We start from the raw sequence: 24,805 nt of genomic DNA on the forward strand, positions 1-24,805 counted from the left end.
AGCGAAAGTTGAAAAGGGGAACATTTGGGTCCACCATGAAGTGGATATGGATGAGCTTCTGGGCCTGGCGATTTGATGTTGCTAAAGAGTAATGCTAGTATACTGCATGCCACGTGTCATATAGGGATTGGATCAGTTCATTACGTTTGCGAGATTCGCAAAATTGTGGCTAGGCCCTGTGCAAAGAGAAAATTTCAAATTGCCTACAATACATGGCACGCTTTAAGATTCCAAAGCACCTCTACTGTTTATCACCATGGTAAACATGCATCACAAAATCATTTCTATATAGTTGGCATGTCCGAAGTGAAAACTTCCACTCACATTGGGCCTAAATCTCAACAAATTATTCAAAAATAGTGTTTTCTGCATGTATACCTTTTAATATAGAAAAATATATAAATATTTTTGCAAAGTTGCTATTTGCATGTATATCTCTATAAATTTTTCTTTTTGCACGTATATCTATTTAGGACATTTTAGTCATTTTAACTTTAACCGCTTGTACCTTAACGGCATTAGATGGCATGAGTACAAATGTATTTCAATCATTTTAATTTTAAATAGCTAATTTCTTTATTGTATTAGATAGTACGAGTATATACATTAAAAAAACAAAGAAAAAGAAAGGTATTTATGCAAAACAAGTGTTTTTTGATGGTATACATGCAAATAGCAACTTTTTTGGGTCGAGAATGAGCTATGTATGGGCTCGACTAGATCTAAATGACCCGTTGGATCAAAAATTGTACTTGTGGCCCCGATCCGATCCGACGTATCCGACATTAGGATCCGAACAAGGAATCATGTTGGATCGGAGTTACTCATGACCCGATCCAATCCGACTCATTTGTACCTGTAGTAAGGTATTCATACAATTTCATATATCGAGAAGGGTATGAACTCAAAGGCTACTTGAAAATATAAAGCAACACACTAGCGACACAAATGGTGCAAAATGCATAAAAGTTTTTATAGAGTATTCATAAAAGAACGGATATTGAACTTTTTTAACAGATAAAGAACCGCTTAGAATGATCGGACATGGCTGTGACTAGATCTATCGATGGATGAGCTACTGGATATGCGACTACTGATGCTGCTTCATTCGCTATCCCACGGTGCTGGATCGCATCAGTAGCTGGAAAATAAGAAAGACCTGCAACATATCCATTAGCGGATCGAGATCGGGAAACGGAACCAAAAGGGCAGCTCAGACAATGGTGCCAGCAGCTAAGGAAAGCCTCTTCTTAATGCAATGCTCCTCTGCTGACCTGATGAAAGAGCCATCGGCGACAATAACTCTGAGAGAACGAAAAAGAATTTGATACTAAAGGAAAAGTTTCTTGTAGTTTGGGATTTTTAGAACATTAAAAGTTTAATATATAATAAAAGGCCCAACCTTTTAATCTAAATATTTCTGCACAGTTGGCATGCCGCATGGCAAATAACTAGTGCTTTATATCTCCAATAAAAAAATAGTCATTACCCAATTATGGCCCTTGCAATCCAAGGATCCTAGAAGGGCAAATTAGGGAGACTAACCTTTGCATATTTTTTTTGTATTAAGTGGTTATAGCAGGACTCGAACCATGCCATCAAATTCTTTTACGTTCGTACCAAGCAATGGCCTCTATTTTGTTGAAGAGAAACATACCTGGTTGGTAACTCACTCATCGGTCAATTACTTGTGCATTAGCAAGATGCTCAATGGAGAAATTACACATCAGCTGTAACTTCGATGTATGAAATTTGTGCTACTGTATCACACAATTATCCTTTTGAATTGCACCAACTTTATAGTAGCACCAACTCTATCATGCCATATGGCATGCCAGTGGATTAGAGAGAAGTTTACGTGAAGAACAAGGAGCATTCGTGCACCACAATATTGAAATTTATGTTATATGAATGTTTACACTACATCCTAGCACTCAAAGATCACCTTACACGTGGCAGCTCTGAAATACGAGATAAAAAGGGAATTCGGCTTTTGAGCCAAGACATAAAGCTCTCGAAAGAACCAAAGGACTGGTGAAATGAAAGGAAGCTTGATAGACCGAAGCAAACAATTATGGTATAGACACAAGGTACTTTTACGTAAGAATTGTATAGGCCAAAGAGAGATGACCAACGTGAATTATTATGGGGCAGGCTGAATGAAGACTAGTGGTTGATCGAGGTCGATTGAGCATAGCTATCAGTTTGACAGAAGATATAGTATCTTACCATTATGACAACATAGATGGTGGAGAATAGTTGGTAGTAATTACCAAAAATGTCGGAAGATGTGGAGGCTAAACGTGGTTGTTGTTGATGAAAATAGACGGTTATGATACTATTTAGCTTGTCTTTTGGTATAACTAAATGGATGCATCTGAATATGAGATTTTTCGATCGATCAATGAAACTAGTTTATCATTAATTTATTTTTGCTTTTATCTTTAAATTTCTCATTTTTAGTTTCCTAATACGACTCTAATTTATCAGTAGGAGTAACGGTAGAGTACTGTAATTGTAGCTCCAGGTATACCTAATTATTCTTCTTTTGAATGGATGGTATGGCGGTGGTGAAGGTCTTTGACAGTTAAAGCACTCAGACCTATGCTACTTTCATCATTATTCTTTCATTATCTTATTTTTGGCTAATTTGACCCCAGTAGCATGCATGCGTGTAACCTGGCCATAAGATTGTCATCTTTCTCCCACCACCCGAGCGAGAGAAAAAAACATCAACAGTGAAGAAAGTGAGAGCATTGCAAGGATCCCTTCACAAGTAAGTATTATGTGATGTAGACCATTGAATCAAACTAGCATCATTAGCTCATGATGCAATATTGTAATAGTGAATTAGTTAGATGATTTTTTCCTTAGTATGAGGACTTGAATATGACGATGTAGCCATTACATGATAAAAATGGTTTGGGCCGTTGTTTTCAATATTAATTGCAATACAATCCTAAAGACTAGTAATAAACAATTAGTAGAAAGCCAATCAATCTTAACGCAGCTAGTTGGCATCTCTTTCCACCTAAATAGATCCTAAGTTCCAGCTCTAGTGATAGATTTTGTATTATATTTCTCTGAAAAAAGATTAATAATGAAAAAGGAAAAGAATAGCATAGTTCTTCGACTTGGTAGGTCATGGTACTACGACTACTAAATTGAAGCAAAAACACTTCCAAAATCCATCGCGAATGAAGAGAGGAAGATAATAATCCCATGATGTAATATTGTAATAGAGAATTAGTTAGATGTCTTTTTCCTTAATATGAGGACTTGAATATGAAGATGTAACCATGCATAATAACCACATTTCAGGCAGTTGTTTTCGATATTAATTGCAATAAAATCCTAAACACTTGAAATAAACAATTAATAGAAAGCCAATCAGTCTCAACTCAGCTAGTTGGTATCTCTCTCCACTTGAAATAGATCCTAGGTTCTAGCTCTAGTGATAGATCTTGTATCATATTTCTCTTAAAAAAGAGTTAATAATGAAAAAGGAAAAGAATAGCATAGTTCTTCAACTTGGTAGGTCATGGCACTATAACTACTAAATTGAAGCAAAAACACTTCCAAATCCATCGCTAACGAAGATAGGAAGATAGTAATCCATCTTCTTGAGCAATGAGTTAAGGGTCAGCATAATTTTATTTGTCCTTGGTGTAAAAGCAAACCCTAACATCTACTCGAGTGGCCTGGAGGGAATGAAAGGATTAAACACAAGTAGCTTGGTAGGAAAGGCCAACTAGTGCTTCTTGAAAATAGTACATATATTTTAGAAAATGCATGAGTTGGCCTCTTTCTTTTCTTTTTTCTTTCTTTCTTTTGTAATCGTAACAACTGGTGGCATGCAATGCCTATTGTAGAAAAACATGAATATAAACTAATTTAATAATTCTAAAAGAGTAACAAGATTTCTCTAGTATCTTTTTTTTATATTTTCACCCTCTAATCTGGATTAGAATTAGAGAAGAAAAAGTAGTGTCAAAAACTTGCTTCCCTAATAAAAGGAAGATTAGATTCTTATTTTTTTCCCTTTTTGAAAGCCAAAATTTCATTTTTCCTAAATTAGCAGAATTTAAATAGCTGGAATAATTTAAAGAAGGATTAGAATTTTAAATTGAAATTAGCTATGTACTATAGTAAAAGTGGAAGGGTATCCTCCATAAAAAAAGGATGGATAGTTCAATATGAAAGATTCTCCTAATTAAGAATTGTTGTTAAATTCTTAAATAGTATAGCTAGTTTTTAAATTATTTTTTATTTTTCTTAGATAATATAAATATGAAAGCAGCAAGTAGTTGAGTTAGTAAATCGACCACTAGCTTGAATCACCTCCACACACTCAATGCTGTCCAAGCTTTCATCCTCCTATCTCAAAAAATAGAAACTAAGCCATCCTAACATGATATAGCAAAGAGCTATTGGCACTAAGTCCCCGGGAAGTTTAAGGTTGGGCATAGCCCAAATATATTAGGTCAAAAAAATAAACTTGAATTTAACCTAATTCTATTCTGGTTGGTTCTAAAGTATATATTATAACTGTCTGGGATCGGATTGGGCCGGTTTGAGCTCAAATTGAAAATTTAGTGTTCCAAATACAATCCATGTTAAAAGGTTAGGTTTCCCCATCCAAGCCTAGTCCAAATAATTTTAGTTTGGGCTGAATTGGATTAATTTCGAATAGGTTTTAGATGAGAAGTGGATCAATCCAATCCACTTATAGCCCTAATTGGCTCCTACTTGGTTTTGAAAATTAGGAAACTCCTTTTCCAAGGCAAACATCTAACTTGCTCATTTGATATACCAATGATGAAAAAGCTTGGGATAAATTAAGAGATCCATCCTATACTTGGTGTTCATCAAATATTTTTAAAACAATTATAGCAATTCAATCAATATTCAAAACTTATGAATAAGGATTTCAAAAATAGGGCTTTTCTTCGGCACTTTTTTTTTGGTCCTTTTATACAATGCTTATGAACAGCTGAGATTTGAAAGTATAACCGGTCAATACCTAGTAGTCATTCAAAGGTTTTGGCTATTATTTAGAGAGAAGGAAGCTCGAGGCCCCAAGTTTTTCTGCTTTTCTCATGAATGATAAGAATAATCTAGAAGTTTGGATAGATATGGAAAGAAAAGTTGGAAATATCCAAATTGGGGTCCTACCCATCTGCCTTCACTAGCCCCATCCATGGGATGTTATCCAACCCTCTGACCCACCCACTAGGCCACCACGTGCGTGGTTTGGAGCCTACATCGATTTGAAATGAGATGCATGATTGAAAGAGCTTGGTATTTGATACAGGAGAAAGAGCCCGAGTCATTCTATATGTGCGTCGTGTTTGGATTGTCGCTTGGGTGTGCTCGAAACACAATGGGTCCTTAATTTGGGTTTGTAATTTATCGATTTATGTTTGATGATTGAATTCATGTAATTAAGTGCCAAGTGGCAATTAGATGGCATGAAGATCAAAGCATGATGTGGAGACTTTGACTTGGTCAAAGTCGAGTTGTCCTAGAAGTCATAGATTCTCTCTAATGTTAAGTGATTAGGAGTTGTCTATTTGGTCCATGTGGCGTTTGGGAAAGAGTCCTGGTTGATTTAGAGTCTCTTTTATGCGCCATGAGGAGTCTTAGATTATTTGAAGTTTTGTTTATTGCCATGTATCGTTTGAAAGAGTTCTAGCTGATTTGGACTTTTAGTGTATGTGTCTTTAAAGAATTCTAGTTATTTGGAAGTCTTAGTTGGTTTAGTGGATTTCATTAGCTGATTTTGTCAATTGATTTCATCAGTTGATTTCGTCAGTTGATTCGTCAAATGATTGATTTGATTTAAAAGAGTTTATATTTAGTTAGAGTCCTAAAATTCTAGTTGTAAGAGTCTTTATTTTTCCAACCTCTTACTCTATATAAAGGAGAGGTTGTAGAATAAAATTTAGAATTAATTTGAGTAAAATTTTCTTGAGTTTTTGAGAGTTTTGAGAGCCCTTCACGCGAGAAGAGAGACTCTTCTCATTCCTTGGTGCGACGCCAAGAAGAGGTGAAAGAAGAAGGTGCGACTCATTCTTCTCTTCCGCCTAGTTTTGTGGGTATTTAAGTGGAGGTGAGACTCTTCCCCTAAACCTATACTTTTCCCTCCTTAGAATCCTTCTTCCTTTAGGATTCCAAGACCCCATCCACGTCCTATTCCCCACACATTCCAAACCCAAATCAGAATTTGGGTTCAAGCCAATCTATCCGGCCTAGCCCAATCCAGTTCAATCCCAAAATTCAGCCGCCAATCATAGACCCAATTAAAGTCAATTAGCCACCATCCCATCTTCTTCTTCCTCCCTTCTCCATCCTAGAACCCTAGCTGCCATTGCCAAAGCAAAGAAGAAGAAGAAAAAAAAAGGAGAGGAAGTTTTAGCCATCATCCACAAAATTCAGCAACACCCATCCCCATCTACGTCAGTATTTTTCAGCCCAACCCAATCTCCTAGTTTGTATATTAGGAAAATCACATTAAATCCATGAAAAATGGATCCAACCCTAACCCTAATCTGATCTATAACAATCAAAAATCCTAGATTATATAATCCTCCTTACCTTCACTTGAAATATTTTTTCCAATTTATTGAATAAACTCTTATTTATTTATTTTTTCATCTTAAGCTAGTACATGTAGGAAGGGTTAAGAGAAAGGCTGACAGAATGAAATATAAAGATAAAAAAAGATGAAAAAGATATGGTGTCCCATCTGAATGACTTTTTGAGTGATGTTTTTGCGTTACTTACGCACTTTTTGGAGTTGGTAAGGTCTCTAGGACCCAAGGTCATGACATATGGCTGAGCTGAGTTGTTAGTGGTGTAAATGGCACCTAATAACAGGTTAGTTCATACCCAATTATTATTGTATGAGTGTGTGTGCAATGTCCACTTTAACAATTTTTTTTCATCCCCTATCACAAGGTAAGGAAATCTAGAAGATAGGTAGACGGAGTCTCTTAATGTCACACCCTAAATTTGCGATATAACTCGCCATGCTACCAAGAGGTACAACCGATGATAAAATGAAGCCAACGAACATAATCTCAAACAAAATCAAATATCCAAGTCCATCATTCATTAAATAATTAAACAAATACTAGTTTGGAGCGACTAAATCTAAATTTAAATACCAAAATCCATAACCTTAAAATTAAAAAAAGTCACCAACTACATATACGTGGTTAATTATAAAACTAAAATTTTGCTACGAAGTCGCTAAGCTTGCTATTGTAAACTTCAAGCCGGAACCATTCTTCATTTTAAGTGACCCTATTCACCTAGAAAAGAAAAAAAAAAATAAAGTGAGATATGAGCAACATAGTTTAATAAGTAAAACTTATACTACCTTGTAGGATCAAGCTACAATTTTCTATGAATGATGCATCATTTAAAAAAATAATAAATATTATAAAAATAAAATATTTTATAGTACAATATGATAAAACAAGCCATAAAGTCAATCATGTATGCTCAAATTATTAATATTTTATAAACATGGTTCCAAGTATATATTGCAAATAAAATTATAAACCATTCTTTTATAACAAATCATGATTTTCATAATACTATATGTTTGATCCTTAATTTTAAAAAAAAATATAAAATCATTATTTTTATGATAAAATAACCAGTAGTTTTGAAAACTGGTAAGAAGTGTCTGGATTACTTACCTCTTTTTATTTTGAACCTTCGAAACAACTATATGAATTACTCGAACCTATTCAAAGCCATCAAAATCTATAATAAACAATTTCAAAACTCAAGAAAATTGAGAAATAGGTTAAAATTGGACAAAACAATCCAATTTGAGATACTACAGAGTGTGTGGCTTTATACATAAACTAGAAGGAGGAAGGATAGGGTCGGCTAGGTGATGGTGCCCGACTACCGGAGTCGGATTGATAGGGTAAATTAACCGGTCAAGATCAACTATAATTTAGGTGACTCAATAGAGTCAAGGGTGATAGGATTCTAGAGGTACTCAGTAAGGGTTAGGATTAGGGATGGCAAAATATTACCCGACCTGCCAACCCGACCTATGTTCGACCCGCTATAAACAGGTTTGAGTTTGGCCTAAACAGATTCGGATCGTAAACAGATTGACCCGTTTAACCTGTTATTAATTGGGTCGGATACATGTTTTAGTTGTTTGACCCGTTTAATCCATTTAACCCGTTTATAATTTGATGCGAACAGTGCTTTTTTTTTTCGTGGTCTGGTCCGCAACTCCCCCGCTCCGCATCCTCTTTCGTTTCCCCATTTCCCCCTTCCTCTCTAGTCTCTACCCGAAGGCCGAAGCTCCATGGCAGTATGGCACCCTCCTCCTCCTCCTTAGTCAGTGATCAACGACCCCTAGAAGCCCCCCTCCAAGATCCGTCCCCTCACCATCCTCGGCCCCGACGACTCCCGTGACGCCCCTGGATGTCGCCGACCTGAAATCAAGAGGTGGGGAGGATGCCGGAGACGAAGGGTACTGGGAGTTTGAAGACCTCCGGAGGGAGAATCCGAGAGCACAAGGGCGGTGACGGGGGCTAGGGTTAGGGTTTCGGGCCCTCTCCTCTCTCCATTCTCCTTCTTCAGCCCTTAAGACCCTAAGCCTGCCCTAGCAGCTTAAGGTTAGTGATGAGAGCACAAAAGTGCGATCTAAATACCCATTAACTTAGCCTAATGCTAGCAAAATAATGATAAATAATAGGTGTTAACATTTGCATGATTAAATATTTTATCCTTAGCACTTATTATAATTTTTATTATTATTTTATATAAATTCATCTTAAAAGAATGCATCTTCCTAACTGCAGAACAGAGCCCAGATTCAGCCATCCACAATGCATCTCGAGCATTTCCACGTCCGCATCCGTGAGCCACATCAGCCCTCTCAAGACCCGTCCGCGTCTCAGGATCCGTGATCAAATCATGCCGCGATCAGCCTTTCTCCCAGCTCTTGGAACCTGCAATCAAGTGTTTCTCTCGTGCGTCCACGAAGCATTCAGCGTCCCGAGTCCAACATCCGGCCGTCCGTGGCGATTCCGCCGCGTCCCAGCGCGTGTGATCAGCTCCCAGCATCCACCACGATTTTCAGCCTTCACCAGATCCCGCAGGAGTCCCAGATCTCAGCTTCCTTCCGCTTCTCCCGCAAGTCAGAGCATACATCCCAGTTCTCCCATGCATCTCAGCATCTGCGATCCTCCGCGTCCGAACCAGCTTCCGTTCCAGCTTCTTCGGAGTTCCAGCCACATCAGCTCCCAGCCTTCCGTCTTCCTCGCAGTCTCCGTGTCCCAGCTCCATCTCAAGCTCATCCGTTCGCTACCCAACCTCCCAACATCCTGCAGCCGTCCGCGTTCGAAGATCCCGCATCCCAGCAAAGTCCCGGCCGTCCGCGTGCAAAAATCCACCGCGATCCAGCCTCTCCCAGACATCCCGCGTCCGTGATCTCAGCGTATGCGTCCCAGGTTCTCAGCAGTCCACGCATCCCAGCTCCTCTCGAATCTCCAACGATCCACCCGCGAAGCTCCCAGCGTCCGCGTGCATCCCGCGAAGATCGCGATCCATCCACGTCCGAGCTTCTCGCGTCCGGGATACTCGGCATCTCCACGTATTCCGGGAGATCAGGGACTCATCGCATTTTAAAAGGAGGGCTCTCTCGGCTGGGAGGAGGTATCCCTCATTCGGAAGAAAAGAAGAAACAGAGGAGGGCCCTCTGTCAAAAGAAAAAAAAAAGAGAAAGGGAAACAGGGCCTCCCCTGTTTCCGAAAAGAAAAAAAGAAAGAAAGGAAAAGGGGAAAATGAAAGGGGGACTAATTTTTAAAATGGGTGGCTGATTTCTTAGGAGGGAGATGGAGGAACCTTTGATGTATTGCTCTTTGAAGTAAACTCTAAACTTTTGCCTTCAATGAATCATATTTACTGATATGTTTTTGATCCATGCATAGTTATTTCGTAGATAGTTCTTAAATGGATTATGATTATTGATATATGGATTGCTTTAGTATTTGATTCGTCGTAGACGTAGAAAGCACGACGAATGCTTAGAAATTGAGTTCATATGTTCATGAAACATATACCATGATTAGATCTATCCTACCATTCATTTTTAATCAAGAACCATAGAGTTTATTTCTTGGGTGCAATATCGTCAAGGGGGATTCCAGATCCCTACCATCTTTATTTTATTAAACTTTGTTTATTGCTATATTGTTCTCCGATTTTAATTTCTAAAAATCAAAACATAATTTTAATCCACAAATTTATTGAATTAATTAATCTAAAATTATATTAAATAATCTCATATACATTTCGTTCCCTGAGGATTCGACCTCGGACTCCCGAGAATTTACTACTTGTGCGATTCTCCTGCACTTGGGAGAACAATTTTATTTTTGCATCAAGTTTTTGGCACCGTTGCCGGGGAACGGCTGATTTATTAGTATATTTTTAGAGTTAATTTTTAGTTGATTTGTTAGTATTTTTCTTTTGAAAAAAAAAAAATTGAATCTTTATTGCTGTTTTTTTTATTCCCTGCACAGTCTGCATCAAACTCTGATATCTGAGTAATTCACCGTCTGATTGGATTCCAATTTGGTCGTTGGGTGCAGGACCTGTTTTTCTTTCATCTGAACGGTCTGATGGACATTCTGATACCTTTACGACCATTATATTAATCTGAAACCTTGCTGCTGTCTGTTGTGAATTTTCTGTGTTTAATTTTTTTTTTAGAATCAGAATTTTATTATTATCATATCTCATTAACCCTTGTTGCTAGTTGAAAATTGATAAGAACTTTAAGAAAAGATCAAGGGTGATCATTAAAAGAATAAATAAATAAATAAACTCTGAAACTTTGTATGCTAGGGTGGAATAGGGACGACACCGGTCGATTAAGTCGTACAACTTTAGATCATCCCTTAGGACACATCCTTGAAATTCCTTCGCAGTATCTCATACCTTTTGAGATGGCAAATTTTCCTGATGATGTAGGAAGTCACCATGGTGATGAAGGTAGACCTCCAGTTATGACACTTCGACAATATTTACACCCTACTAGGACTAGTCAACCTTCATGCATGATTATTCCTGAAAATGTTGGACACTTTGAAATCAAACCAGGGGTAATTCAATTGCTGCCAAAGTATCATGGAATGGAATCCGAGAACCCTTATCTTCACCTTAAGGATTTTGAGGAAATTAGTATCACGTTTAGAGTGCCAAATGTATCGGAAGATGTCCTTAAATTGACCTTGTTTCCTTTTTCCTTAAAGGATAAAGCCAAAACATGGCTGAACTCCTTGAGACCTAGATCGCTAGGAACATGGCAGGATATGCAAAGAGAATTCTTGAAAAAATTCTTTCCCACACAAAGGACTAACTTTTTGAAAAGGCACATTAGTAACTTCCAACAAAAAGACCATGAAACATTTTATGAATGCTGGGAGAGATTTAAAGATTTGCTTCTCTCTTGTCCTCATCATGGGTTTGAAACATGGAGAACCATTAGTTTCTTTTACGAAGGGTTGTCTCCACAGTTAAAACAATTTATAGAGACTATGTGCAATGGTCTATTTTTAGAAAAGCAACCCGATGAGGCATGGGACTATTTAGACTCTCTCGCAGAGACTGCACAATTATGGGATACAGGGGATAGAGTGAATAAACCTTTGGCTAAGCCTACTAGCATTGGACACGGGGGCCTTTACAACCTTAGTACTCAGGATGATATTCAGGCTAAAATGGCAGCCCTTACTAGGAAGGTAGAGGAAATTGAACTTAGAAGGATTGAACCCGTCAAGACCTTAGAACATAACAGCGAGTGTTGTAGGATTTGTGAGATGCCTGATCATCTCACCACTGATTGCCCCACAATACCCGCATTCAAGGAAGTCTTGCATGATCAGGTCAATGTTATGAATACATATCAAAAATCTTTTAATAATCCTTTTTCGGGTACTTATAACCCTGGATGGAAGAACCATCCAAATTTCAGGTGGAGGAATGACCAACCTCAACAAGTATATAACCCAACTCCTCCACCTCCGCAGCCTCATTATGCACACGCACCCCCTCAAAAATCCAGTCTCGAAGAAACTTTGCAATCTTTCATGCAAGGTCAAGCTAAAATCAATAATGAATTAAGAAATCAACTGACAACGCTGACCACTGCTTTAAGTGCTCAAGAGAAAGGTAAGCTACCAGCTCAACCACAACCTAATCCTCAAATCTATGGCGGTAGCAATGCATCATCTTCAACTTCGCATAAAGAACAAGCAAAGAGTATAATAACTTTGCGAAGTGGAAAGGTTATTGACCGACCAGTCCCAGAACAAACACAAGTCATACCTGATTCTGACCCTCCCAAGACAAAAGAAAAGGATAATGAAGAAACTGAAACACCAATATCTACTGAAAAAATTGAATGTCCTTTTCCTGCACCATTTCCACAAAGATTAAAGCCCTTGCAAAAGCTTGAACCAAACTCTGAAATTCTTGAGCTTTTTAAGCAAGTAAAAATCAATGTACCTCTTCTTGATGCAATCAAACAAGTGCCTTCCTATGCAAAATTTTTAAAAGATTTGTGCACTGTCAAGCGTCGTTTAAATGTCAAGAAGAAAGCATTTTTGGCTGAAAATGTAAGTGCAATTTTACAGCATAACATTCTCCCTAAATATAAGGATCCAGGTTGCCCAACTATCTCGTGCATCATTGGCAATTTTAGGATTGAGCGAGCATTGTTAGATTTAGGAGCGAGTGTGAATTTGTTGCCATATACGGTATATGAGCAACTCGGTTTGGGTGAGTTGAAGCCAACAACTGTGACCTTACAATTAGCTGACCGGTCAGTGAAGGTCCCTCGAGGGATTATCGAAGATGTGTTGGTCCAAGTAGACAAATTCTATTTTCCTGTCGACTTTATCGTACTGGACACACATCCGGCTTCCAATTCACCATCTCAGATTCCAGTCATCTTAGGACGTCCATTCCTTGCAACTTCTAATGCATTGATCAATTATAGGAATGGTATCATGAAGCTTTCTTTTGGCAATATGACTTTGGAACTGAACGTCTTTAGTATAGGCAAACAACCCAGTGATCATGAAGAAAGTAAAGAAGTTGAATGGGTTGAAACCATTGCGGAAGAATATTTGTTAAAAGAAACATTTACTGAATTGACCGACAATGGTTTGATAGATTGGTGCTCTGAAGGTACTGCTGATGATATGGTCCCACCTATTTTAGATAACTCGGATGTCATGATGGTCAATGGGTGGAGACCGAGAATAGAGGAATTTGAACAGTTGCCACCTCTAAAAGCAAAGATAGTACCATCCCATGAACAAACACCTAAGCTCGAGTTGAAACCTTTACCGAAGGAACTCAAGTATGCCTTTCTTGGACCCGAGGACACATTTCCTATAATCATCTCATCTGATCTGGATCATGCCCAATAAAGAAAATTACTTGGTGTTCTAAAGAATCATAAAGGAGCTTTAGGGTGGTCTATTGCCGACTTGAAGGGGATTAGCCCTTTAATTTGCACGCATAGGATATTTGGAGGACAATGCCAAAACCACAAGGCAAATGCAACGCAGGTTGAATCCTACGATGAGAGATGTGGTTAAAGCAGAAGTCCTCAAGTTGCTTGACGTGGGTATTATTTACCCAATTTTCGACAGTAAATGGGTAAGTCCTACTCAAGTCGTTCCTAAGAAGTCAGGTCTGACGGTAGTCAAAAATGAGCAGGGTGAACTAGTTCCAACTCGTGTTCCGACGAGTTGGCGCATGTGTGTTGACTACCGAAAATTGAATTTGGTCACTAGGAAAGATCACTTTCCCCTACCCTTTCTAGACCAAGTTTTAGAAAGAGTTGCAGGACACAATTTCTATTGTTTTCTCGATGGCTATTCTGGATACTACCAAATTGAGATTTCACCAGAAGATCAAGAGAAGACTACCTTCACTTGTCCTTTTGGCACATTCGCTTTCCGTCGGATGCCATTCGGGTTGTGTAATGCACCTGCAACATTCCAAAGATGCATGCTCAGTATTTTTGAAGACATGAATGAGAAATTTTTAGAAGTGTTTATGGGTGATTTCTCTGTTTTTGGCGATTCTTTTGATGATTGTTTGTTATATTTACAAACTGTCTTAGCTCGGTGTATAGAAAAGAATCTGATACTGAATTGGGAGAAATGCCACTTCATGGTGCCAAAGGGAATTGTCCTAGGACATATTGTTTCATCGAAGGGCATGGAAGTTGATAGAGCTAAGATTGACTTAATCGCCAAGCTACCTGCACCCAAGACGGTTAGAGATGTTAGATCATTTTTGGGTCACGCGGAATTTTATAGGAGGTTCATCAAGGACTTTAGTGTCATAGCTCGACCATTATGTAACCTCTTATCCCTTGATACACCGTTCGATTGGACCGAAACATGTCAAGAGGCATTCGAAAAATTGAAGGCTATGCTTAGCACTGCACCCATCGTGCGACCACCTGATTGGTCATTACCTTTTGAGATCATGTGCGATGCTAGTGACTATGCGATAGGAGCTGTCCTAGGACAACGCAAGGATAATAAGCCATATGTCATCTACTATGCAAGCAAAACCTTAAATGATGCTCAAATGAATTACACCACCACCGAGAAGGAATTGCTTGCGGTAGTATTTGCATTAGACAAATTTCGCTCTTATATCCTTGGTGCTCCTATTGTTATCTTTACAGATCATGCAGCGCTAAAATATTTATTGGATAAGAAAGATGCCAAACCACGCTTAATACGATGGATACTTCTACTCCAGAAATTTGACATCACTATCAAAGATAAAAAGGGAGTAGAGAATGTGGTTGCTGACCATCTATCACGGCTAGTTGTTCATGATTTGGTGCCACAGTTGCCCATCAAGGACTCGTTCCCTGAAGAACAATTGTTTGCACTTTCTACTATGCCGTGGTATGCTGATATTGTAAACTTTCTTGTCACGAACCGGATGCCGGAGCATTGGGGATCGAATGATAAGAATAATTTCTTGCGTGAAGTAAGGAGTTATTATTATGATGCCCCCTATTTGTTCAAGTATTGCAATGATCAAATCTTTAGAAGATGCATACCGGATCATGAGATTCAAAGTGTACTCTCTTTTTGTCATGCCAGTGCTTGCGGAGGACACTTTGCATCTAAGAAAACAGCAGCTAAGGTGTTACAATATGGTTTTTATTGGCCTATACTATTTAAAGATGCCCACGAGTTCTGTAGGACATGTGACCCATGTCAACGTATTGGAAGTCTAACTCGTAGGCAAATGATGCCTTTTCAGCCCATTATTGCTATTGAAATTTTTGACATGTGGGGCATGGATTTTATGGGCCCATTTCCACTGTCTTTTGGATATGAGTATATTTTAGTTGGTGTTGAGTATGTGTCAAAATGGGTAGAAGCTGTTGCCTGTAGAACTAATGATCACAAACCTGTTTTGAAATTTCTTAAAGAAAATATTTTTTCACGGTTTGGAATGCCCAAGGTTATAATTAGTGATGGGGAAAAATATTTCTGTAACAAACCTTTTGAGATCCTGTTATGAAAGTACGGTATCACTCATAGAATTGCAACTCCTTATCACCCGCAGACTAGTGGCCAAGTTGAGTTAGCTAATCGGGAGATTAAACAAATTTTAGAGAAAACGGTGAATCCATCACGCAAAGACTGGTCTTTAAAACTTTCTGACGCATTGTGGGCTTACCGTACTGCTTATAAAACTATTCTTGGTATGTCCCCGTATCGGCTAGTTTATGGAAAAGCATGTCATCTACCTGTTGAAATAGAGCATAAATCGTATTGGGCCATTAGACAATTAAACTTTGAACTGTCAGATGCTGGTTTCGCTAGAAAATTACAATTAAGTGAATTGAATGAAATTCGTCGGGATGCGTATGACAATGCTAGACTTTGTAAAGAACGAATGAAAATTAGGCATGATAAATCAATTCTAAGAAAATCTTTTGAACCTGCACAAAAAGTTCTTTGTTATGACTCCCGCTTACATCTGTTTCCTGAAAAGTTACGATCAAGATGGACAGGTCCTTTCATTGTAAAAACTGTTTTTCCACACGGGGCAGTTGAAATTGAAAATCCACAGGATGGCACAATTTTTAAGGTAAATGGACAAAGATTAAAACATTTTCTTGAGAATTTTACAGATGAAGAGGACTCCTTTCCCTTGGAGGAGCCTTCTTATGACTGAGCATGACGGCCAAGGTACGTGTATATTAGTTAGAATTAAATTTTTTCTTTTATTTCTAGTTTTCTTCTTATTTTGTAGGTCTTTTTTTTTGAAAATCAACAGCTCAAGGTATTCTTCTTCTCTCTATTATTTTCTCTATTGTCTCTCATATATAGTTTTCTTGCATTTTTTTTACATTGAGGACAATGCAATGTTTAAGTTGGGGGGAGGAAAATTTTGATCCAAAAATAAAAAAATAAAAAATAAAAAAATAAAATAAAATAAAATAAAATAAAAAAACTTGTTTTTGCATTTGATTTATTCTATTGCTTTCTTTTCTGAGCAAATGCACATGTATTTTCATATTGAGTTTGTGCAACTATTAAGGCAAGGAACACATGCATACTATGATTGATCAGAGACCTATTATTAGATCCCCACACGTGTACTTAATGACAATAGGAAGGCCTCAGGAATTCATATTTGTTAACTGCATTTTTGTTAGCCTTATCCATAAAAGAAGTATGAGTATCCTTGTTCGTACCATAAGGTTCAGGATTTGGTTTTCACATAAAGATAGAGGTTGAATATCCCGACTAGATTACTTAGGTGCCTTATGATCCGACTTTGGTTGACCTATAGTCACGATGCAGTCACATATATAATAAAAATATTTATATGGTTCAGTCTACCATTTCTTTTCTTGCATAATTATTATTCAAAAAAAAAATACTTATGATGACAAGTCTGGCCTCGTGGCGTAGTCTGGTTCGAGTAATTAAGTCCGAGGGGTGTTTCACCTAATGTCTTGAGCCAACTGGATCGGGGGTCATTGACTGAAAGCTCGCTACATGGACCTTACTAGAGCCTAATGGGGTTGGATAGCTGTAGTTGTCATGTGTATTGAAAGAAAAAAAAAATGAAATAAAAATAAGCATGAATGAGTTGGTTAGGCTGAACCTAGTGACATGTGGTAATGGCTGGTTTGACTCCATTGTATTGGACCTCTGTGTACCCGGGTTGTTTAGTTGAGATTGATAGCTCTTTCTTTATATGCGAACCATTCTTGACAAATTTAGACAACAAGTGATATTCTGAAAATTTGATGGATCAGGTTCTAATAAAGTGTAGAAAACATTTGTGGACTTGAGTAGTGCACCTAAAACTCAGGCGGTGCTCTGTTGTGGTGGAGGTATTAGTACTCTGAGAAAGTCATATGATTTGATGCACACTACACTTTTATATTCCTTGCTTTGACAGTTGCCATGCTTGAAAATATATATCAATTAATTACATGTGTATTAGCTTAGGATTTATTTCATATTTTTATTAGAATATCATGTCATATAATTCATGATGTTTGTGGGTAACATCCCTGAAAACCCTCACGAGACAACACTCGTCCACTAGGGTAACCTAGGGGTTTAACGGCTTGTTGCACGTGCTAAGTGCAATCGTGATTCCTACGAAAGTGAGTATTTATCTTAATTTTATGTAATTAGTTCTAATAAAACATCAAAAGATCAACCAACACTTTTTGTACTCTCATGTTATTGTTTACTCTGAAATTGCTAGAGACTGGCAATAAGCTAGTTGGGGGGTGTGATGAGAGCACAAAAGTGCGATCTAAATACCCATTAATTTAGCCTAATGCTAGCAAAATAATGATAAATAATAGGTGTTAACATTTGCATGATTAAATATTTTATCCTTAGCACTTATTATAATTTTTATCATTATTTTATATAAATTCATCTTAAAAGAATGCATCTTCCTAACTGCGGAACAGAGCCCAGATTCAGCCATCCACAATGCATCTCGAGCATTTCCACGTCCGCATCCGTGAGCCACATCAGCCCTCTCAAGACCCGTCCGCGTCTCAGGATCCGTGATCAAATCATGCCGCGATCAGCCTTTCTCCCAGCTCTTGGAACCTGCAATCAAGTGTTTCTCTCGTGCGTCCACGAAGCATTCAGCGTCCCGAGTCCAACATCCGGCCGTCCGTGGCGATTCCGCCGCGTCCCAGCGCGTGTGATCAGCTCCCAGCATCCACCACGATTTTCAGCCTTCACCAGATCCCGCAGGAGTCCCAGATCTCAGCTTCCTTCCGCTTCTCCCGCAAGTCAGAGCATACATCCCAGTTCTCCCACGCATCTCAGCATCTGCGATCCTCCGCGTCCGAACCAGCTTCCGTTCCAGCTTCTTCGGAGTTCCAGCCACATCAGCTCCCAGCCTTCCGTCTTCCTCGCAGTCTCCGTGTCCCAGCTCCATCTCAAGCTCATCCGTTCGCTACCCAACCTCCCAACATCCTGCAGCCGTCCGCGTTCGAAGATCCCGCATCCCAGCAAAGTCCCGGCCGTCCGCGTGCAAAAATCCACCGCGATCCAGCCTCTCCCAGACATCCCGCGTCCGTGATCTCAGCGTATGCGTCCCAGGTTCTCAGCAGTCCACGCATCCCAGCTCCTCTCGAATCTCCAACGATCCACCCGCGAAGCTCCCAGCGTCCGCGTGCATCCCGCGAAGATCGCGATCCATCCACGTCCGAGCTTCTCGCGTCCGGGATACTCGGCATCTCCACGTATTCCGGGAGATCAGGGACTCATTGCATTTTAAAAGGAGGGCTCTCTCGGCTGGGAGGAGGTATCCCTCATTCGGAAGAAAAGAAGAAACAGAGGAGGGCCCTCTGTCAAAAGAAAAAAAAAAGAGAAAGGGAAACAGGGCCTCCCCTGTTTCCGAAAAGAAAAAAAGAAAGAAAGGAAAAGGGGAAAATGAAAGGGGGACTAATTTTTAAAATGGGTGGCTGATTTCTTAGGAGGGAGATGGAGGAACCTTTCATGTATTGCTCTTTGAAGTAAACTCTAAACTTTTGCCTTCAATGAATCATATTTACTGATATGTTTTTGATCCATGCATAGTTATTTCGTAGATAGTTCTTAAATGGATTATGATTATTGATATATGGATTGCTTTAGTATTTGATTCGTCGTAGACGTAGAAAGCACGACGAATGCTTAGAAATTGAGTTCATATGTTCATGAAACATATACCATGATTAGATCTATCCTACCATTCATTTTTAATCAAGAACCATAGAGTTTATTTCTTGGGTGCAATATCGTCAAGGGGGATTCCAGATCCCTACCATCTTTATTTTATTAAACTTTGTTTATTGCTATATTGTTCTCCGATTTTAATTTCTAAAAATCAAAACATAATTTTAATCCACAAATTTATTGAATTAATTAATCTAAAATTATATTAAATAATCTCATATACATTTCGTTCCCTGAGGATTCGACCTCGGACTCCCGAGAATTTACTACTTGTGCGATTCTCCTGCACTTGGGAGAACAATTTTATTTTTGCATCAGTTAGGGTTTCGGTGTCGACGGCGGCGACAATGAGAAGGCACGAGTTCTGCAGCTCCCCCAGGTATGCTTTCTCCGCCTCCATTAGGTTTTTATTCTCCCCGTCATCGGATCCATCGAACCCCTCAGAGCCCAACCCTTAGGAGAAGGGGAGGAGAAGAGATGCTGGGAGTCGGGCCCTCCGCTGGAGTCGTCGTCGTCGAGCCAGAGATCATCATCGTCGAGCCAGAGATCGTTATCTTCTTCCATGGGGAGTGCGGGTTTGAAATCGAGTGAATACCCGGCTAGCTCGGATCGGAAGGATGGGAGGAAGAATAGGTGGAGAATGGGTTCAGGTTCGCCTACATCTGGTCGGCGGATTAAACAGGTGGAGAACGGGTTCAGTGGGGACTGGGGAACACGATGAGAAGTTTTTTTTTTTATTAAAAGGGTTAAATAGGTCAGGTCGGGTTACCCATTTAATAAACAGGTTAGGTTCAGGTTGTAATTTTCTGACCTGTTTAATAAATAGGTCGGGTTCAGATTTATGATTTTTTGATCCGACCTGCATCTGACCCGACCCGATTATGTCTGATCCGACTCGAATGCCACACCTAGTTGGGGTAATGGGTCAAAATGCCACCCTGGTACCGGGGCAATTCAGGGCCTCCTCACTAGGTCAACTTGGATCCATAGGAAAAAATAGATAGGATTCCCTATTGGGATCCATGAATAAGATAGAGAGAGAAAGAGAGTAGAGAGAGAAAATAAATAAGAGACATGTCTTCTTCTTTCTCTCCCCTTTTTTTCTCTTTTTCTTCTTTGGTAAAATAGCGGAAGAAGGGAGGGTGGACCAGTGGTTTAGTTAGTGGACTGATGGTTTAGATGGTAGTTATGGTGGTGGTTCAAAGGGTGTTAACATGCGATAGTGGCAGGCGACAGAGAGCAGTTGGCGGCGGCAACCAACCAATGAGAATTAAAAAAAGGAAAGGGGCCTAAAAATAGGAGATTTTCTTGTGTCTTTGTTTTGGGCATTAGCCGCTCACCAGTGGCCATAATGTCCACTGTGGAGGGTCCTAAGGAGGCTAAGGAGTTCGGCCAAGGATCTGATGTTAAGGGGTGGTTGCACCGATGGCTGGAAAAAGGGTAAAAAGAATTGAAAAAAATAAGGAAAGTGGGCAGAGAGCTTTCTTGATCGATTTTTGGTCAATTTTTTTAGCAAAATCAGACCAGCAAGGGATCGTACCACTAAGTAAAAAGAGGAGGAAGGAGAATTGTGGCTTACTTTTGGCTCTAGCGAGCTCTTCAGGTTTAATTTCCAACAGACACGAACATGGAGCCTTAGATTCGAAGGGAGAAAAGAGGGAGACCCAATAATCTAAACCCATGCTTCTAGGACCCAATAATCTAGACCTATTTCTATTAACCTTAGCTTCATCATCTGAATAATGCAATTCTTAAACACAACATCAACAAGAACAACTTGCTTAAGAGGAGTCGCAAATAGCGGTTCATTTAGTTTCTAAGATATATAGTTCAAAAGTGTAGTAAACAATATAGGAATGAGAAAAACTATAATCAAATAGTCACACAACATCTTTTGAGTTTATTAGAATTGTACCAGTCGCAACTCTATCATCTGCACTGGCATCCTATTGAGTCAAGGTAGATACCAGTGTATTCTTTTTCTATTTCTGATCAGTTGGTTTGGTTGACTTGCAGTCATCCTTCTTGTTAAGAAAATCTCGCGCCAAATGTTCCTTCTTTCTGCACACAAAGCACACTCCAAGTTTCTTAAATCAAGGCCCACTACCATAATACCCACAAGTCTTAGCTCCCTTCTTTTTCTTTGAATTATTTTCTGAGTTTTCCTGTTGGTCGTTCTAAGTTCTCACCAATCTAGGACTCTTCCTGTCTCTTTCCTATTCAAATCTTTTTATCTCTGATTTATCTTTCAAATCCCATTCTAGCACATTATTGTAGTTGTTAAAAAGATGAGAGGACAAGCAAGACCGAATACTATATCTTTGACCGTGCTAAAATCTATTTGTTTTGCTTCTTTCGGATTCTATGAGGTGAGGGCAGAAGTGGCCTAACTCATTACATTTATTTGCATACTCTATCACTATCATGTGTTCCTTCTACCACAAAATTAGAAACTCATTTTTCCTTTTCTAATCTCACTGACTAGGAAAAGTATTGGTTATAAAATATTTTCTTGAACTCTTCCCACATCAACTAATTCTTAGCATTTCAGCCTGACCTTCACATCCTTGGAATATTGTAGTGCATTGAACATCTTCTCTATCTCTTGAATCTAGATCTCTACAACCAGAGAGTTAGCTCCACCTTTGAATGGTGGCGGGTTGAGCTTCTTACCTCTCGTAGTACGACTCCAAACATGGTGCAAGTCGAGGAGTGGTATGTATTTGCTGTTAATTCAGAAGTAGTTCCACCACTTGGCATACTCCAGCAATGTCTACCTAGGTAACTGGAGCATTTGGAGCTTGCTCAATCGGCTAGTTGTCTTCTCCCCTCATGACTGCTCTCTCCTCTTCTCCTAGCAGCAAAGTTTACCAAGACTTCCCCCTCACTATTTCTCTATCACCTATCAAAAATACAATATCAATCAATTTTCTCAAATGAACGATAGATGTTTATGAAAACTTATCTACTCTTATTCAACTGAATGTGATCTAAGTAACCGAGACCTAATTACCCATTGCTAGACTTTAAGTTCCATCCATGATCAAACCTATGCTATGATGCCATACAATATCATGCCCTAAATTTGGGACATAATATGGCCATGCCACCGACGGGGACAATCCACGTTTATATGAAGCCAACAATCATAATCTCAAATAAAATAAAAGGTCCAAATCCATTATCCATTAAGTAATTAAACAAGTACAAGTTCAGAAAGATTAATCCAAATTTAGATACCAAAATTTCTAACATTGAAATTCAGAAAGTCACCAACTACAAATTGATAGTCAATTACAAAATTAAAATTCTGCAACAAAATCGCCAAGTTTGCTAGTGCGAACTCTAAGCCTGGACCATTCTTCATTCCTAGTTACTCTATTCATCTGAAAAAAGAAGAAGAAGAAAGAGAGACGTGAGCAACACAACCTAGTAAGTAAAATTTACACTATCTTACCGGATCAAGTATAAGTTTTTCTATAAACAATGTATCATTTAAATATATATATATTACAAAAATAAAGTATTTTATAGTATAGTATGATAAAATGAGTCATAAAGGCAAGCATGCATTCCCAAATCATCAATATTTCATAAACATTGTTTGAAGCATATATTCTAAATAAAATCATAAATCATTCCTTCATAACAAATCATATTTTCAAAATGCCATATGCTCAATGCTTAATTATAAGAAAAACATAGAATCATTCTTTTTACGATAAAACAACCGGTAGTTTGAAAACTAGAAGGAGTGTCTGGATTACTTATCACTTTTTGCTTTGAACCTTCAAAATTCAACTATGCAAATCGTCCAAACCTATTCAAAGGCATTAAAATCTATAATCAATAATTTTGAAACTCAAGAGAATTGAGAATGGGTTAAGATTAGGGAAAATGATTCACTTTGGGATATTGCAGGGTGTGTTGTTTCATACCCAAACCAGGGTATAGAAAGGATAGGGTTAGCCAGGCAGCGATAACTGACTACCCGAGTCAATCCGAACAAGATAAACTTAACTCGTCAAGATCAGTTATAGTTTTGGTAACTCAATAGCGTTAATGGTGACCATATTTTAGAGATACCCGATAAGGGTTGGAGTGATGAGTCAACATGTCGTCCTAATATCGATGTGATTCTAGGCTCTGTCACTGGGTAAGCTTGGATCCATAGGAAAAAAGAGATGAGACCCTCTATTAGGATCCATGAATCAGATAGATAGAGAGAGAGAGAGAAATAAATGAGGGATGGTTCTTCTTCTTTCTCTCTCTTCTTTTTTTTTTCTTTTTATTCTTCCACAATACTGGGGAAGAAGGGACGGTGGACTAGTGGTTTAGATGGTAGTTGTAGTGGTGGCTCAAAGGGTGCTGCGGTGGTGGCAGGTGGCAGAGAGCAGCTAGTGACGATGACTAGCAAGCAAGAAAAAAAATAAGAAAAAGGGCCGAAAAATATACCCTGATTTTTTTATGGTTTTGTTTTGGGCAACCCATGGGCATGATTTCCACTATGGAGGTTCATAAGGAGGCCAAGGAGTTCGCCCAAGGATCCAGTGTCAAGGAACGGCTGTGCTGGTGGCTGGAAAAAAAAGGGTAAAAAGAATCAGAAAAGCATGGGAAATGGGTAGAGGGTTTCTTGATCTATTTCCAATCATTTTTTTAGCAAAATCCGACCAACAAAGTATTCCACATTTAGGATTCAAATTCTCATTAAGACGGACTTGGATGCAGCTATACAAAATTCAACGAAAGTCGAGAGATTGATTTGAAGTACCTTAGCTCCTTCTTTAGGGTTGTCATATTCAACTGTTTTGCCTACAAATAAACACTAGCTTCCGTGAAAAGAAAAATGCAAGATATAATAACTTGGCATTGTCAGATTGAAAAAATTGCATGTTTTTTTTGTGGATCAATAAGCTGGACAGTTGAACGTTTGTGATATGCTTGGAGAAGAAATTATACATTCTAGCGGTAGTTGTGTCAAAAACTTGGAGAAAGATTGAAGATTGGACTTGACGTCTTTGTCGTTGAGTTTCGCTGTCATGTTTGATATACTACTTGTTTGTACACTTGTTTCTAAAAATGATTATGGTTTACTTCTGAAGGTTGCACTTAAGTTGCATCAGCTCGTGTTCATAATCATAATCAAAATCAAAATCGAAATGGAAATGGATTGAAATGGAAATCATATACGCTCTTATTGAGAATTAGATCAATGGGAGGCAAATGCTGTAAAAAGGCAGATAGGATTTGCTCCCGTTGGAACTTCTCATTTCCCCCACCCAAGTTAGAATTGGAGCAACGTATTCTCATTCCCATTCCCATTCCCATTCCAATGCCCAACTATCAAAAATTTGGCATACCCATTCTCATTGAAGGACAAAGCAGGGAGGAGGTAGGGGCAAAGGGAGAAAGAAACTTCAAAAGCTGAGGTGATTGTGTCCCCCAACACAAAAGTACTGAAAATACATCAAGATTTGGGCTTAAGCAAACAACTAGCA

At 38.7% G+C, this 24,805-nt stretch overlaps 1 pseudogene; it reads right to left on the reverse strand.

The window, feature by feature from the left end:
- Positions 1 to 11,414: 11,414 nt before the first annotated feature.
- On the reverse strand, positions 11,415 to 11,512 carry LOC120105005 (annotated as a pseudogene).
- Positions 11,513 to 24,805: the final 13,293 nt, after the last annotated feature.

The sequence above is a fragment of the Phoenix dactylifera genome, unplaced genomic scaffold, assembly GCF_009389715.1.
Source record: "Phoenix dactylifera cultivar Barhee BC4 unplaced genomic scaffold, palm_55x_up_171113_PBpolish2nd_filt_p 000164F, whole genome shotgun sequence".
Classification (NCBI taxonomy): Eukaryota; Viridiplantae; Streptophyta; class Magnoliopsida; order Arecales; family Arecaceae; genus Phoenix; species Phoenix dactylifera.